We start from the raw sequence: 14932 nt of genomic DNA on the forward strand, positions 1-14932 counted from the left end.
TCAAAGACATCGATTACAGTAAATGGTACATCTTAGACGGCTAAAAACAGACACAGAAGTTCCTCTTTCTATAACACCTTCCGGCAATAAATTTCAAGCCTAGATGATCTCTAAGGGCTTGTCCTTTTCTTAACTGGTCTTCTGTCATCTGTTACTAAGTAAACTGAAATGCAGTTAGAAGCTAAATGAATTTCGGGCCTTTGGCCTGGCAGGCTTCTGGATTATATGTGTGTTGTAAGCGTGTATGCTGTCTATCCTTCTATGCTCCAAGTCACCCACACAATAGATTGTGAAGACATAGTGCTTCACAAAGCTTAAAACCTTCTTTAATAGACTGAGCAGCAACACTGAATGAGCGCAAACATGCATGTGTATAAAATAATCATAGCTGCACCTGTAATAAAAGGTTAACGTGGTGGCAATAGCTTTAATAAACATCTTTAATGCAATATCAAGGCTGTAGGATATATTATTAATGCAATGTTAATAATGCAGGTTATATTCTAGCAGTAAAATAATTTCTGTATCTCCACAATACACATATACACATATATAAATACAGAGTATATAATAGGGATAAATATAATAAACAGGAATAAGAATACCAGAGAACTGCACATTTCAACTATTGTGAGTCTATTGCACTGTTATATATTAAAAAAATATATATATTGCACAGTGAAAAAGGCACTACAGCGCTCTCTTTGTCCCCGTTTCCCCTCCCTCTCCCCTCTAGCGAGGAGTTAAACAGTTTGATGGCGTTTGGGACAAAGTCTTTAAGTCTGTTGGTCCTTGACTTTGGGAGAAGCAACCTGTCACTTAACAGGCTCCTCCGGTTGTTTATGGCTGTGTGCAGAGGATACCCAGCATTGTCAATAATGTCCAACTTAATGTCGTGTTCTCTGCCACTGTCACCAGAATGTCCAGCTTCATGCCAACCACAGAGCCAGCCTTCCTGATTAGTTTTTCCAGCCTGGACACTTCCTTCTTTGCTGTGCTGCCCCCCAGCACACCACAGCATAGAACATATACACTATACTACTGTACTCCACAGAAAACTACATACTTTATTAGGTACACCTCATTGGACCCCGTTTTGTCTTCAAACTGCTTTAACCCCTTAGCAGTCCTACAAATTTACAATTAGTCCCCTAAACCATCCAATGTACCGTGGGCGGTACGTCCGACTGCTAACAGGTTAATTCTTCATGTCAGAGGTTCAACAAGGTGCTAGAAACATTTCTCTGAGATTTTGGTCCATTTTGACAAGATAGCATCAGCAGATTTGCCAGCTGCTCATCCATGATGTGAATCTCCCGTTCCACCACATCCCAAAGGTGCTCTATTAGATTTAGATCTGGTGATTGTGGAGACCATTTGAGTGCAGTGAACTAATTTTCATGTCCAAGAAACCAGCTTGAGATGAAGAGCGAGTTGCATGGGATGTTATACCACTGGAAGAAGCCACAACAAGAGATGAGCACACTGTGGTTATAAAAGACATGGTCCCCAACAATTCTCTGTAAACCCTACAGAGAAAGGTCACCTTAAATCACCTTTCTTCCCCATTCCCATGGTCTGCTTGAACCTCAGCAGGTCTTTACCGTGTCTGTGTGCCGGATTGCACTGAGCTGCTGATTGACTGTTTTTGTCAACAAGCAGTTGAAAAGGTGTACCTAATAAAGTGACAGGGAATGCATAATAGTTTTCCAAACAACAACAGCATCAGTGGGCAAATGCTGCAAATCAACATCTGTTTTCAGTCAAAGCCTGCTATTGTCTGTGGTAATTATGACTGGAGAAAAGGAGGAAGATAGGTGACATTATCACAGAGCGACTAGTCTGAATAATGAGGGGGTTGAGGTGGATGGATGGATGGTGCAAAAGACTTTTATTATTACTGGTTATTAGTCTAACCATTATGATGAAGGCACCATAGCATTTAAAAAAAAAATCACTTTGAGCCAAACCACATTCAGACCCTTAGGTCAAATCATAAAAGAGAAGTAACTGTGATGATTGTTAGGAGGATCAGATTAGAACATATAAAGGTGCTAAGCTCAAACAAATTATATATTTTAACCTTTAATTTAAAGAGCCTGTTGAATAATGCTTATTTTTATCTGGTAGGATGTGCAGTTAGGCAGTAAGTAGGCACATTAGCTGTGATATTGCTAGTGTACTTCAGGGGCTGTGATGAGCCTCATGGAACAAAAAAAGGGCTGATTCATTCTTTCAGGTGTGGTATGTGTGCTTCTAAAGCCACAAAATAAACAAGCATTGACGTTCCAGGCAGGTGTTGCAGGTATGTGTGTAAAAGGGAAACAAGGGATTTTCCCAGCGGTACTGGACAGGTTGAGTGGTGTGAAAACAGGCTGTGAATGGCAGCAACAGACTCACAACCCTAAGGTGTTTTTCAGAGCTCTGAACACTGGGAATGTAGTCAGACAAAGCTGATGCAATAGGATGATATTTGTGACAGTACACACAAAATAGAACAAGGACATGACTCGGATGCAGAATCTCGAAGTACAAAGAAAAGCGTTCAGAGCGGCGGTCTGTGTGGTGACTGAAGCAGCAGGAATAAAATCAGGCATTATATTAGCGAGGGTTGGTGATGAAAAACAATATCAGAGTCCTCTGTCTGCCTCAAAATAATAGCTTTTATTTGTGCATTTATTTTGTATTATTTTACCACAATAAAATAGCTAATTACCCACAGGAGACTGTTTTTTTTTCCTCTGAGGCAGTATCCCAGAGGTACACTAGACAGAGTGGTGATAAAGTGTTAATGCTCCTGCTAATTATAAATTGGGATTTATTTTATTCTGATGAAGTTGGAATATTTATACCAAATTTAGGAAAAAAACTAATATGGATGTTAATATATATTAATAATTGAAGATTTTAATAATTGTCAGCCATGAAAAAAACTGCTTGAATTTCACACCGTTGTGTGATATGATTAAGATAATAAACTAGCCGTTTCAGCGTCCATCTGCTCTGTGCTCAGTGGGAAAGGCCACTTTGAAGTTGAATTGTCATGGCTGTTACAGAGTGTCAAGTGTTTGTATTGCTGGAGAGCACAAACATGAGCAACAGAGACACGAGCTTTGCTGTCTTATCAACAGCCTTTTCAAGAGAAATTGCAAGCGGTTAGAGATGCTCACGCAGTGGAATAAAGGGGACACAACTACGTGCTTCACCTTCACGTTTCTCACTAAGTGGTGAAAATACAAATTAGGTCAGGTTTCCGGAGTCTTTATGAGAAAGAGGAAGTAAATAAAAAACTTTCTGTTTAGGTAACCACGGCTGTTTGCGACACTGTTTTGTTTTTCTAAGATACAATGACTGTGAATGTTTTCCACCAGCTTCTAACCATTTCTGTGTGGGAACTAAATACATTTTCCATTTAATGTCCGGTGGAAAGAACAACATTTTACAGTCATACAGTAGGCTGAATGTTGGGCTATGGTGGAACTCAGTAATCATAAACTAGTGGTTAGGGTTTGAGGGATCATCAGATGATTAATGCAACAGGCAATTTTTGTTTTGTTGCAAATTTTAGGAAATATGGTTGAACTTGTTTTATTGTCTTTTGACCTGTTTTTGTTTGTTTGAAGTTCTTTTTGGTGAAATAAGTCATGGTCCTGGGTTGGTGACCCAGTGGTTTGTGTTTTGAATTAATAATAGTCTTTGCTTTCAATCGTGGGGCGATCGTGGCTCAAGAGTTGGGAGTTCGCCTCGTAATCGGAAGGTTGCCGGTTTGAGCCCCGGCTTGGACAGTCTCGGTCGTTGTGTCCTTGGGCAAGACACTTCACCCGTTGCCTACTGGTGGTGGTCAGAGGGCCTGGTGGCGCCAGTGTCCGGCAGCCTCGCCTCCTTCAGTGCGCCCCAGGGTGGCTGTGGCTACAATGTAGCTTCCCATCACATGTGGATGACTGGGTGTGTAAAACGCCTTGGGGTCCTTAGGGACTAGCAAGCGCTATACAAATACAGGCCATTTACCATTTGCTTTCATTATTATTTAGAATTTCTAGTCTCATGGTTTCTGTGTCTTCAGTATGTTCCACGTTTAGTTAGTTACTCTTGTCTCCGTGTTTCTTGTTCTCTCTGTTCCCTCTGTTCCACTAGTCATCCTGTCTCCGGGTCTCAGTGTCTAGTCTTGTCTCTGTTTTAATTTCCCCAGTCACAGTGCTAAACTCCCGTGTTTTGTCTGCATCTATAGTGGTCATGCTTCCTGTTTTATTTTGATAGTCCTGTGTTCAGTATACTGAGTTCTGCTTCTCCTTTGTCTCCTTATATGTGATTATTCCCAGCTGTGCTCTCCTCCTGTCTCATTCCCTCCTTGCCCCCTTCTGTATTTAAGACCTGTGTTTTCCTCTGGACGTTGTCGTGTTGTCCCGTGTGCTATAAGTTTCTCTGTGGTTTTTCAAGGTCCTGGCAATGTCTAGCTTCCTGGTCTCTACTCTTTTAGTCCTTAGCCTTCCTGTTTCCAGTTTAGATTTCGATTTCGTGACTTTCAGATTTTGTTTGGTTTTCTGCTTCAGTGCAATAAAAGCAGCCTCTTTAACTTCCCCCTTCTGTGTCTGCGAGTCCTGAGTTTGGGTCCTCATCCTGCCTCCCACTTTCTTTTTTTGTAACAAGTCCAGAGAGTTGTCCGTCTATCCGTCCATCCATCCAGCAGTCAGAATAAAATCAAGGTGGAGGGCTGGAGCCTTGCTCAGCTGTCATGGGGTGAGAGGTGAGGTATCAGTCTGCTGCATAGCTGGCACAGAGACACAGAAAACCATCCGCCTTCGAATTCACACCTACAACTCATTTAGAATCACTAGTTAACCCAGCATGCATATCTTTAGACTGTGAGAGGAAGCCAAGTACTCAGACAGAGGCAACACGGTTATAGTTTTGTGTGTCTTTAACAAATTATACTATATTCAGACTACTGAATACTGAGCTTCATTATAATGGAGAACCAGCTGTACATACGTCACATTATATTCTTAATTTCACAGTTTATCTGATCACAGGGGCAGCTGCCTCTTAAGAGTACATTTGTTTTGGTCTAGAGACTAAAGATATCCTGAAGCAAGACTACATGGAAAAAAGAAATGTTAACTACTGCTAAATTCTGGTTCCATGTTAAAAGCTATAAGACCTTGGATCATTTGAAATAAATTAATTAATTATGTTACATCAAGTAGATATTTCAACAATGAGGAGACTGCTGCTCTGCGCTTCACGGACTTGAGCATCCCAGAAGCTTCCTCGCTAATCCCCCTGTTAATACCCAGAGCATGAACCTATAAGCTTCCTTATGTTTGTAGCAGGCAGAGGGAAAAAATAACAACATAATTCTCCCATCTCTGCAGAAGAGTTCAGTGGCTGTTAGCTAACATATTGCTATTTGAAGAGTGACTTTGGGTCCGACATAGCTGGACTTATTTAATTCCCAGTGATACAGTAATGAAATAAAGCTTGCTATGTTGAAAAGATAATCCATTTGGCTGGCAACCTTATCAAAGATGAACTAAGTCTAAAGAATAGCTGTGTAAAAATAGACACCACTACAAGTATCACAGCAAAATAAATAGATCTTCAGTCCCTGGCTACCCATCCATATCAACTAATCACTTTTATAATCATCACTTATTTTCTTTTTACATAGAAATACCAAGAGGAAACGCTGTAGTCTCATTACAAACTGCTGTGCAGTTTACACTCATTGCCAAACATGTGCAATTAATGTTTCAGCCAATATGTCCTTTGTGTACGTCTCTTTAACACAGAAGCCATTATTAACTCTCAGTATAACTCAGCATGACCTTCTTTCTATTGGGAAAAAGGCCAAGTCCCACACCTGTACAATGAAACCAGTCATGGACATTTATTGGATTATCTGCTGTTGCTGGCAGTAAAAGTAAAGCTGATGTCGAGACTGCTGCATGAACGGTTGTTGTTTCGTGTTCTGAGATCTCAGACATGTCGTGTTTATAGTTTCGAAACACTGATGGTCTCACGTCATCGGCCGCTCATCACGAGCCAGAAAGATATGAATATGCAAAACAGGAAATGGCTTGTTGATTATTTATGGGACTTGAAGAACTGAGCTCTTTGTGTCACCTGCCAGCCAGCATAATTTATCTGCTTTTTATTTACAGTACAATTAGATCTTTGATTACTCTTGTGTTGCAGTTACTCAGCTTTGATCCAGGTATTGAATACAGAGTACTTTCAGTCCTTTCGTTTCCATTAAAAAGGGGTAAGCTGTTAAACTGCTAAATGACTAAAACATATTGAACTGGATAGCTGGATGTTGAAAAGACGCCGATCCTCAGACCAGAAGCTTGGATCTCAGAGATTAGACGGAAAAAAAATGTGTCTAAGGATCAAAAAGCATAGCAGTTAAAATGCATCTCATTATAGGGGCAGAAGAAAGTTAAATCAATGGTTTTGTCAAACAGCGGGTGATTGGCAAGATGAAAGGAGCCTTCGATTGGACCAAAGCCACAAGACCGACACATTACACTTATCCTTGAAGGTAGACAAAACTTGAAAGTCACTAGTCTTGTGGATGTAAGTGTGAAAATTACTCGGTAACAACAGAGAATACGCTCTTCAGAGTATTTGCAGTGTAATACAAAAGAAAGCAGGAAAGCAGCTGTGCTTCCATGTTAAGATGAGATGAAATTTTAATGATTGCCATGGGGAACATTAGCCACATTTGGGAGCATTAAGATGAGAAGTGAGCTGGTGATGACCTCACACCAGCACTTTTCTGTAAAAGGAGTAGCTCTAATACCAATAATTGCTCTGCCTGATTTTGCTTCTTAAAGGAGATTAGAAAAAAGGTGACTGGCTAAAAAAATGTGAAAAAAACAAAACAAACAAACACAAAAAAACTCATAACTGAAAATCATTTTGATATATAATTGAGGAAGACGTTCCTCAGTGGCAGAAACCAGCACTAATAATTAAAACTGGAGAGCACAAACATGAACAACAGAGACAAGAGCTGCTTTGCTGTCTTATCAACAGCCTTTTCAAGAGAAACTGCAAGTGGTTAGAGATGCTCGCACAATGGAGAAAAGTGGACACAACTACGTGCTTCACCTTCACGAGTCTCACTAAGTGGTGAAAATACAAATTAAGTCAGGTTTCCAGAGAAAGAGGAAGGAAATTAAAAAGAAAACTTTCTGTTTAGGTAACCACCACCATTTGTGACACCTCTTAATGTCTTTTTTATTTCACTTACTTTAATTTACTTTACTTTTACTTATTAGAGGCTCAGCTGCCTCTTAAGAGTACATTTGTTTGGTCCACCTTAGAAGAGACTAAGGATATCCTAAAGCAAGACTACATGGAAAAAAAGAAATGATGACTGCGTCTAGATTCTGGTTCCATCTTAAAACCTGTAAGTCCTTGGATCATTTAAAATAAATTGTGTTACATCAAGTAGATATTTCAACAATGAGGAGACTATTGCTCTGCACTTCGGACTTGAGCATCCCAGGAGCTTCCTCGCTAATTAATTTCCAACTATTCCAATAATTTTACAACTGGGAATTATTTTTAACCATAACTACTCTGGCAGAACCCAGAAAAGAAAAATATGGTCCTGGAAATTAGCATAATAGGTCAATAATAGGACAAAATCAGCAACAATGACCGATTTAGTTTTTGATCTATTCTTTCATCAGGACTCTGTGGGAATGTTTGATCAGAACTTATTGATAGTAGCTCCGTAATATATTACAAAAACCTATCCTGGCCACTGACATCAAATGTTCTGAGCTCTGACTGGTGCACGGACTGTGTGACATCACTTTTGTGTAATCTGAGGAAAGCAAAGCACAAAGAAAAGAAAAACCTTTCATATAAAATAACAAAGGATGGTCATCATTTTTGAATATTTGAGTTTTCAGACATTTTCATCCTCCCTGCATCTGTGTGTGTTCTCTCCAGGTACTCCAGTTTTCTCCAGCAGTCCAAAGACATGCACAGGGTTAGCTTAATTGGTGATTCTAAATTCACTGTAGGTGTGAATGAGAGCGTGAAGGGTTGACAGTGTGTCAGCCCTGCAACAGATTTTTTTGTCTTTTGTCCAGGGTGTAACCCACAAGCCATCCTATGACAGGTAGGGATGTGATCCCCAAAGATTTGAGTGCTTTCTGACATAAAACATGTATTTTCTCTGTTTCTTTGTTTTGGGGGGATTTAAAATATGTAAACTGAAGAAACACGTATAGCCAAAGATCCCTATGGTATCAAAAAGTCTTGAGTGAAATTCCTTCAAAACCTACAAAAATGAGGGTCAACATAAACTCTACGAGGTCAAAATTCTGCCACAGCTATTTGCAGTCATTTGAGATCCATTTGGGGTAAAAGTCCTAAAAATAGCCCAAACGTTTCTAGTGAAAATGGAAACCCATTTTAGCTGGAGATGCCCATTCCTAGAAGGAAGAACATCTATTTTCACTTACACAGAAAACATAACATTCACTAGAAAATGTGTTTTCAGGGCATATAACATTGAAATATTGATTATAGCAGCTTAACATAAATGGACTAATGACTCCTAATTAAAGCATCCACATGGAAAATGCACTGCCATGCTAAATAAACAATTTCATCTCTTATACATATTACATATTGACCACTAAAATAAACTAGGCTTTGAGGCCTCTAAGCATGCCCTGCAGAATTTAAGATAAATAAAACATATTGTATATAACAGTGTTCCTGGCTTTTAAGCGCTCCTTATTCAGCGTCCTCTTTGAAGGCTGATAGAACAACAGAACTTTTTGTAGGTCAGAAAAATGTCACTTCGTTGAGACCTTCAACATACATTACAATGTCCTTATCAAAAGCAGTTCAAATATATATGATAGAGAGCAATTTTATAAACGTGAAGCCTGCCAAAAAATTGTAAATGTCACTGTTAACTCCCCCAGAGGCCTGCTTAATGTGAGGTCACATGGCACCGCAGTGGCATTTTAAAGGGGCAGAGATATTACGAGATTCCCCGGGACTTCGCTTTTTTTGCAACACAAAGTCGAGGCAGAATAAACTGAAACAAACTGCTGCCACAACATGTGTAGCCAGTGTTGATTTTCAGTGTGGGTTGTTTTTCTGATTAAACGTTTAGCTTTAAATGCCACAACTAATAACAAAAGCCAGTCATGGGTTTGCAGAAGTCATGTCTGTGATTAACTTAGTCTGGAAAAACTAATTATTGAAAATGAAAACCAAGATCATTTTGACGCAAGACCAAAGCAATCAATAGAGTCCACCACGCCACCTGCACTGCTCTCATATATTGATTGGTGTGTGCGTGCACTTATCTTGGGGTCTGCTAATTTTTATAAATCTTTTTTTCCTTTTTTTTTGTGACCTGTTTTGTTGTTTTCTTATAGGTCAAGAATAAAATAGGCAGTTGGAACCATTAAACTGTAGGTCCCCTTCAAAACATTTAGGTTTTGATCATTTTCACCTGCTTGATAACTTAGCAACTGTTCTTTGTCTTTGGGAGGTCCTTGAGGCTGACAGTAATGTCAATGGAGTAACTGACTATACAAAAAATTAAAGGAACTCTTAAAAAACACATCACATCTCAGTGGGGGAAAAATCATCCTGGATATCTGTACTGATACGGACTAACTAATGTGTCGGGAATGAATGGATGCTATATCATTTGATGAGAAGGGAAATTATCAACCTTCAGAGGGCTAATTTCAAAGACATCCCGAAAATCAAAGACAAATGATGCGGCAGGCTATCCCTGATAATATCAGGACCTGCTCATAATGAAAGAACAGATGGTGTTCTGGAGGATCTCCTCCCAGATCTGAACCAGGGCATCACTGAGCTCCTGGACACTCTGAGCTCCAACCTGTCAGCCTTGGATGGGCTGAACCATAATGTTCCAGAGGTGTTAGATTTAGGTCAGGCGAGTGTGGAGGGGCCTTCATCATCCAGGAATTTCCATATGACGACAAACATTGTTGTGTATCAGGAGTAACCCAGGACCCACTGGGGTAGGGTCTCACAGGGAGTCCAAGGATTTCCTCCCTACACTGAATTACAGGGGGATGTTACCAAGCCTGTAGAGGTCATACCTTCAGTGACCTGCCTCCCAAGACCGTCACTGACCCACCCTTAAACCTGTCTGTTGAACAATGTTATAAGCAACATAATGTTCTTCACTGCTTCTCCAGACCCTTTCACATCTTTCACATGTACTCAGGGTGAACCTGCTGTCCATCTGTAAAAAGTACATGGTGGCAGTAGCTGACCTGACAATTCTGGTATTCTATTGCAATGCCAATCGGGCTCCAAAGTGCTGGGCAGTGAACACAGGGCCCAATAGAGGACTTTGGTCCCTGAGGCCACCATCATGAAGTCTGTTTTTGATTGTTTGGTCATTTTGAAGCTCTCTGGCCATGTTCATCTTGTTCCTCCTTACACAAAGGAGCAGATACTGATCCTTTTTGTGGTGTTAAAGAACATTTGAGGCCTAGCCCATATCTCCTAGAGTAACTGCGTGTCTCCTGGAATCTCCACCACGCTCTTGAGACTGTGCTGGGAGAAAAAGCAAACCTTATGGCAGTGGTACATATTGATGCGCCATCCTGGAGTGGTCTTGGTGAACTTGGTGCTCTACTCTGGTTGAAAACTATTCCTTTGAGCCGTGTGTATACAATTCTTAGCCCCAGAATTTACATCTGTGTAGATGATGATGTTGCACCATGTTCATCAAGTTCTGTTCTAGCCAACAAATTCTAAGTCATGTTTTGCTAAGCATTCAAATTTTACTCAATGCATGCAAATCAGTTTTGCAAATTTAGCAGGTTATCAAATAATTATTTCCCCCAGTGTAGATTTGGATTAACACTCTTTGCTATCAAGGTAGAAAAGGGTCCTGTGTGAAGGATGAAAAAAGACAGAGGGTGAGAGAGCAAGCTGTAACCTAATGAGAGTTCCTCTGGGATGCAGTTTGAAGGTGAGCCCTGGAGCTGTGTTAGCTAGCAGGGTCATGCTGATGTTGCCACATTAGGTAGATTTCTCCTTTTAGAGCTTGCCTGGCTAAGTATGTGAGTGTTGAGATGCCCAGGAATGCTGACAAAAAAGTGGTCGAGTCCTAGTCAGTTTTGGGTTCGACGTGGTTCTCCATTGGCAGTGCATTAGCTACGGACAGCCGGTTTACTTGCAGAGAGTGTCTGTTCCCAGATGGCGGCAGTGTCCAAAGTATGTGGTAAACTAGTCTGTAGGCCTCTCTTGCTGCTGCTGCTGCTGCTGCTAGTTCATCAGGCAGCCACAGCGAAAAGCAAACTTATTCAAAGAACTGAAGTGAAACCAAATGTTAAAAACCAAGTGTCTACTACAGCCACTGTCTGTGCTTTTCATCCCATATTTTTCACACTTCTCCGATTCCAGGTGAACTCCAGAACCGAAGAAGCCTGTCTTCCTTCTCCGTTCCAGCCCACCTGTTACCCAATCAGCCGACGCACAGTTGGGACACCTTCTGTTGGGGTTTAAGAGAACTGCACAGGACCACTTTTGTGTAGTTTCCCGAATTCTTTTATATGAGGATGAGAACAAACAAATACTGGTCCAGGTGAGTTCAGTCAAGCAATGATTTTATTAAACACACGCATGGGGAGATGTACACCATGGCATCATCAGCATAGATATCCACTAGAAAGCACACTTCAAAATGGTTTTGATATGTCAGGGTTCAGCCCCTTCTCGCATCAGCAAACAATATAACATGCATTAGTTACAGTTAGTAACAGTTAGACAAGTTTCCGTTACCAGCAATTTTTATATATATATATATACAGTATATATATATACACAGTATATATATATATATAACCATACAAGACTATTTCAACTGTCTTAACCTCCAGATGTTTCCTGTTGATTTGCACTTCTTATGCTTATCTTTAGTACATTGTGTCCGAACTGTTGCTATATAGGCACAAATGCAGTTACGAGCAAAATATATATCTCTCCTCTAAACTAAAACTTCATATAGTCTTATTTGTGTCTGTAAGCTTGTTTGCATTGGCCTTCTTGCGCTCTCAGTCACTTACACAATATGTCGGCCTGAGCACTCACGCCAGACGAAGCTTATGACCTTAAATTGGACTGAGCGCCAACTCTTCATGAGCACATTTGCAATGTCTGTATAAAATGACTACGACTACGCATTTAATAAAAGTTTTAATAAAATGCCACTAATAAAAGCCATGTTAGCAATGATATATTTTCTTTCATTTCCACAGTAGGTTGAAAACCCCTCTCCAGACGCTCTTCATATTCAAATACCGTCGTAAACAGATACAACCGTGGTACCATAAATCAAGCATTAGAACCTCGGCTAGTGAAGGCATTCGCTGCCCTTTGTTCTCTACATTCAATGTGTTACATGTAACGTAGGTGGTTAGTAATTTGATTTGCTGTAGTTTCTACTAGGAAGCCATTGAATTCTTGAGAACCCCGGTTACCCTGGCTAGCATAACAATTTGATTTGGCACTACAAGCTTATGCTTTGTCTTTGTCTTTAAGTAGTAACATGGTGTTTACACTGACTCCTACATTTGTGTGGCCTAACCTATTTTCTTATTTTCTTGGTTAAGATTAGTAGTGTTCAGGGGTTGAGTTGTATTGAACTAAGAGTAATTGCTACTGGTATCACCCTAGTGTTATGTTCTTTCTTCTGTTGCCAAGCCAACTGTTAAAACACTATTATACTCCTTTCCAGTGCAGCGTGTTTCATCACTGACGTATGCTGTGGTGCATATCAAACAACTGGTAAGATGTAGGCTAATTTAAAAGCACTATTGATTTTTCTCCATTGTAACCTGAAGCCATGTTTTATTACTTTATCTAAATCATCATGTCCCTCTAGTAAAACTGGATCCCTACTTCACTGTCTCATGTTTTTACTATTTTAAAGAAAGAATGTATATATATACATATATATGACAAAATACATTTTCTGTCTTTTTTATTTATTTGGTGTTCAAATCAATATAAAAAAATTTTAAGAAAATACTTGAATAATGTTGTCATTAACGTTTTGTATTTAAGATTAAAGTTGTGACTAAGGTCTTTGCAAACAAATCGTCCTCGACTTTCTGCATACTGCCGTCAGAAATATATAACTAATTACTGGAACACAGATAAATTTATTGCAGCTGACTAATCTGTCACTCAAGACCAGTCTTGGTTCCTACTGTGGGTGTAAAAGATATATTTAGAGTCTAAAAGTAGTCACTGCTTCTGCCGAGCCCAAATAAGTAGGTCAACACATCCATATCAAATAACATGCTGTTTTTAACAAGAATATATATACATGTACATAAGAGTCTGATTGTTAACATGCGGTAAAACTATAGAGGATACAAACTCTATGAACTTGAGAACGGTGGCATCATTAAGCTTGTGTGTTCAGCAGGTTCTTTATTTTATTGTTCCCTGCCAACACGTGAACTGATATAGTAGCATATCACACAGTGCAGCTGTGAAGTACCTTTCCTTGAGTACATACTGTACATTATAACTGCCGTCAAGACTCTTTGATAAGTCGAAATGAACAATCCCCATTGCTTTTATACTGGTCAGGTATAAATAACCACCTAAAGAAACAAAGTCTAAAGACTTCCTGGCATCTGGTTAACAGGGAGGGCCTGTTTTTGGTTGTGTTTGCAACTCATGCTTTGTAGTCACAAGAAAAGTAGGGCAGTGGCATAAACCAGTCCAGGAGAATGCAGTCCATCCAGCTGGTAGCATGCAAACACAGTAACCAAGTGAAGGATCTGTTCTGTGGGGTATTTAAAGCTCCACTGACAGCCCTTTGATTAAAGGTATGTGGGACTTTACTTTCCGTGCGTGATGAACACATTCTTACTCCCAAATTGTCACACACAAAGTCATAGTCAGGACCTTTTTTGCTGTCATTTCAAAGCACTAGTATTACCTTAACATAGTTTCCGAAAATTACTATAAAGACTCTAAAGTCTCTGGACTTCCACCTGGATGACAAGAGTTTTCCTGCCGAGTGTTGAACCACTATTCTTAGCCTGCGTTAGCTGTGTGACAAGTTGGAAATGAGACCGCTCTGCTGTATTTAATTACGCTGCTATTGCAATACAGGCTTACTGTACCCTACCTCACACTGGTTTTCAAAGGAGTTGGCTACAGTGATCTGCTAGAAAAACGCAAAGTCTCCGAGTTCTATTTTTACAGCTTATCCCATGATAAACTGTGCAACGTGGAGAACGGCAGAAAGAAAAACAAAACTTCTGTGAACGCTGTGGCTGCAGGTTTACCTCCACATTCATCATCTGGTCCCCATCACCGCCACCTGGTATGCTTGGAAGTCTGAATTTGAACTATTTTAAGATCTGTGTTATTTTACTGCATATATTTCCTCATACTTTGAATGACACTTCTTCAGAAAGAAGAAATATCACAACCTTTCTCTTAAAGTTGAACTTGCTCAAAGTTCATGTATTTGAAATCATGTGCAAACTTCTGTTCTGACTCTGTTCACTAACTCTATGACTACTTTCTGCTTGTGCACACTACATTTTGGCATTTACTTTTTCCTCTGCAAATGTCACTTGTGGCCATTATATATATACAGTCAGCCTTGCTTTACAGTTTTTCTCACTTGCTTTGGCGCAGTTCTCAGATGATCCCTGATACTGGCCACAGCGTGATAGTTTTACTCTGCAAAATATAAGCAATCACATGCAGAAAACAACATCTAACTGTCAAAATATAGTTGATCTAGACACTTTTGTTCCATGCAGTGTTTTGTGCATTTTCTTTTTATTTCTGGCATTATCCTGTGTTGTATGACCATTCTCATTAGCCTCCTCGTTAGGCAAGTGTGCATTGTTTGCAAAGCAGGAAATAA

The sequence above is a fragment of the Pundamilia nyererei genome, unplaced genomic scaffold (genome assembly GCF_000239375.1).
Source record: "Pundamilia nyererei isolate P.nyererei 1_Seehausen unplaced genomic scaffold, PunNye1.0 scaffold00067, whole genome shotgun sequence".
Lineage (NCBI taxonomy): Eukaryota > Metazoa > Chordata > Actinopteri > Cichliformes > Cichlidae > Pundamilia > Pundamilia nyererei.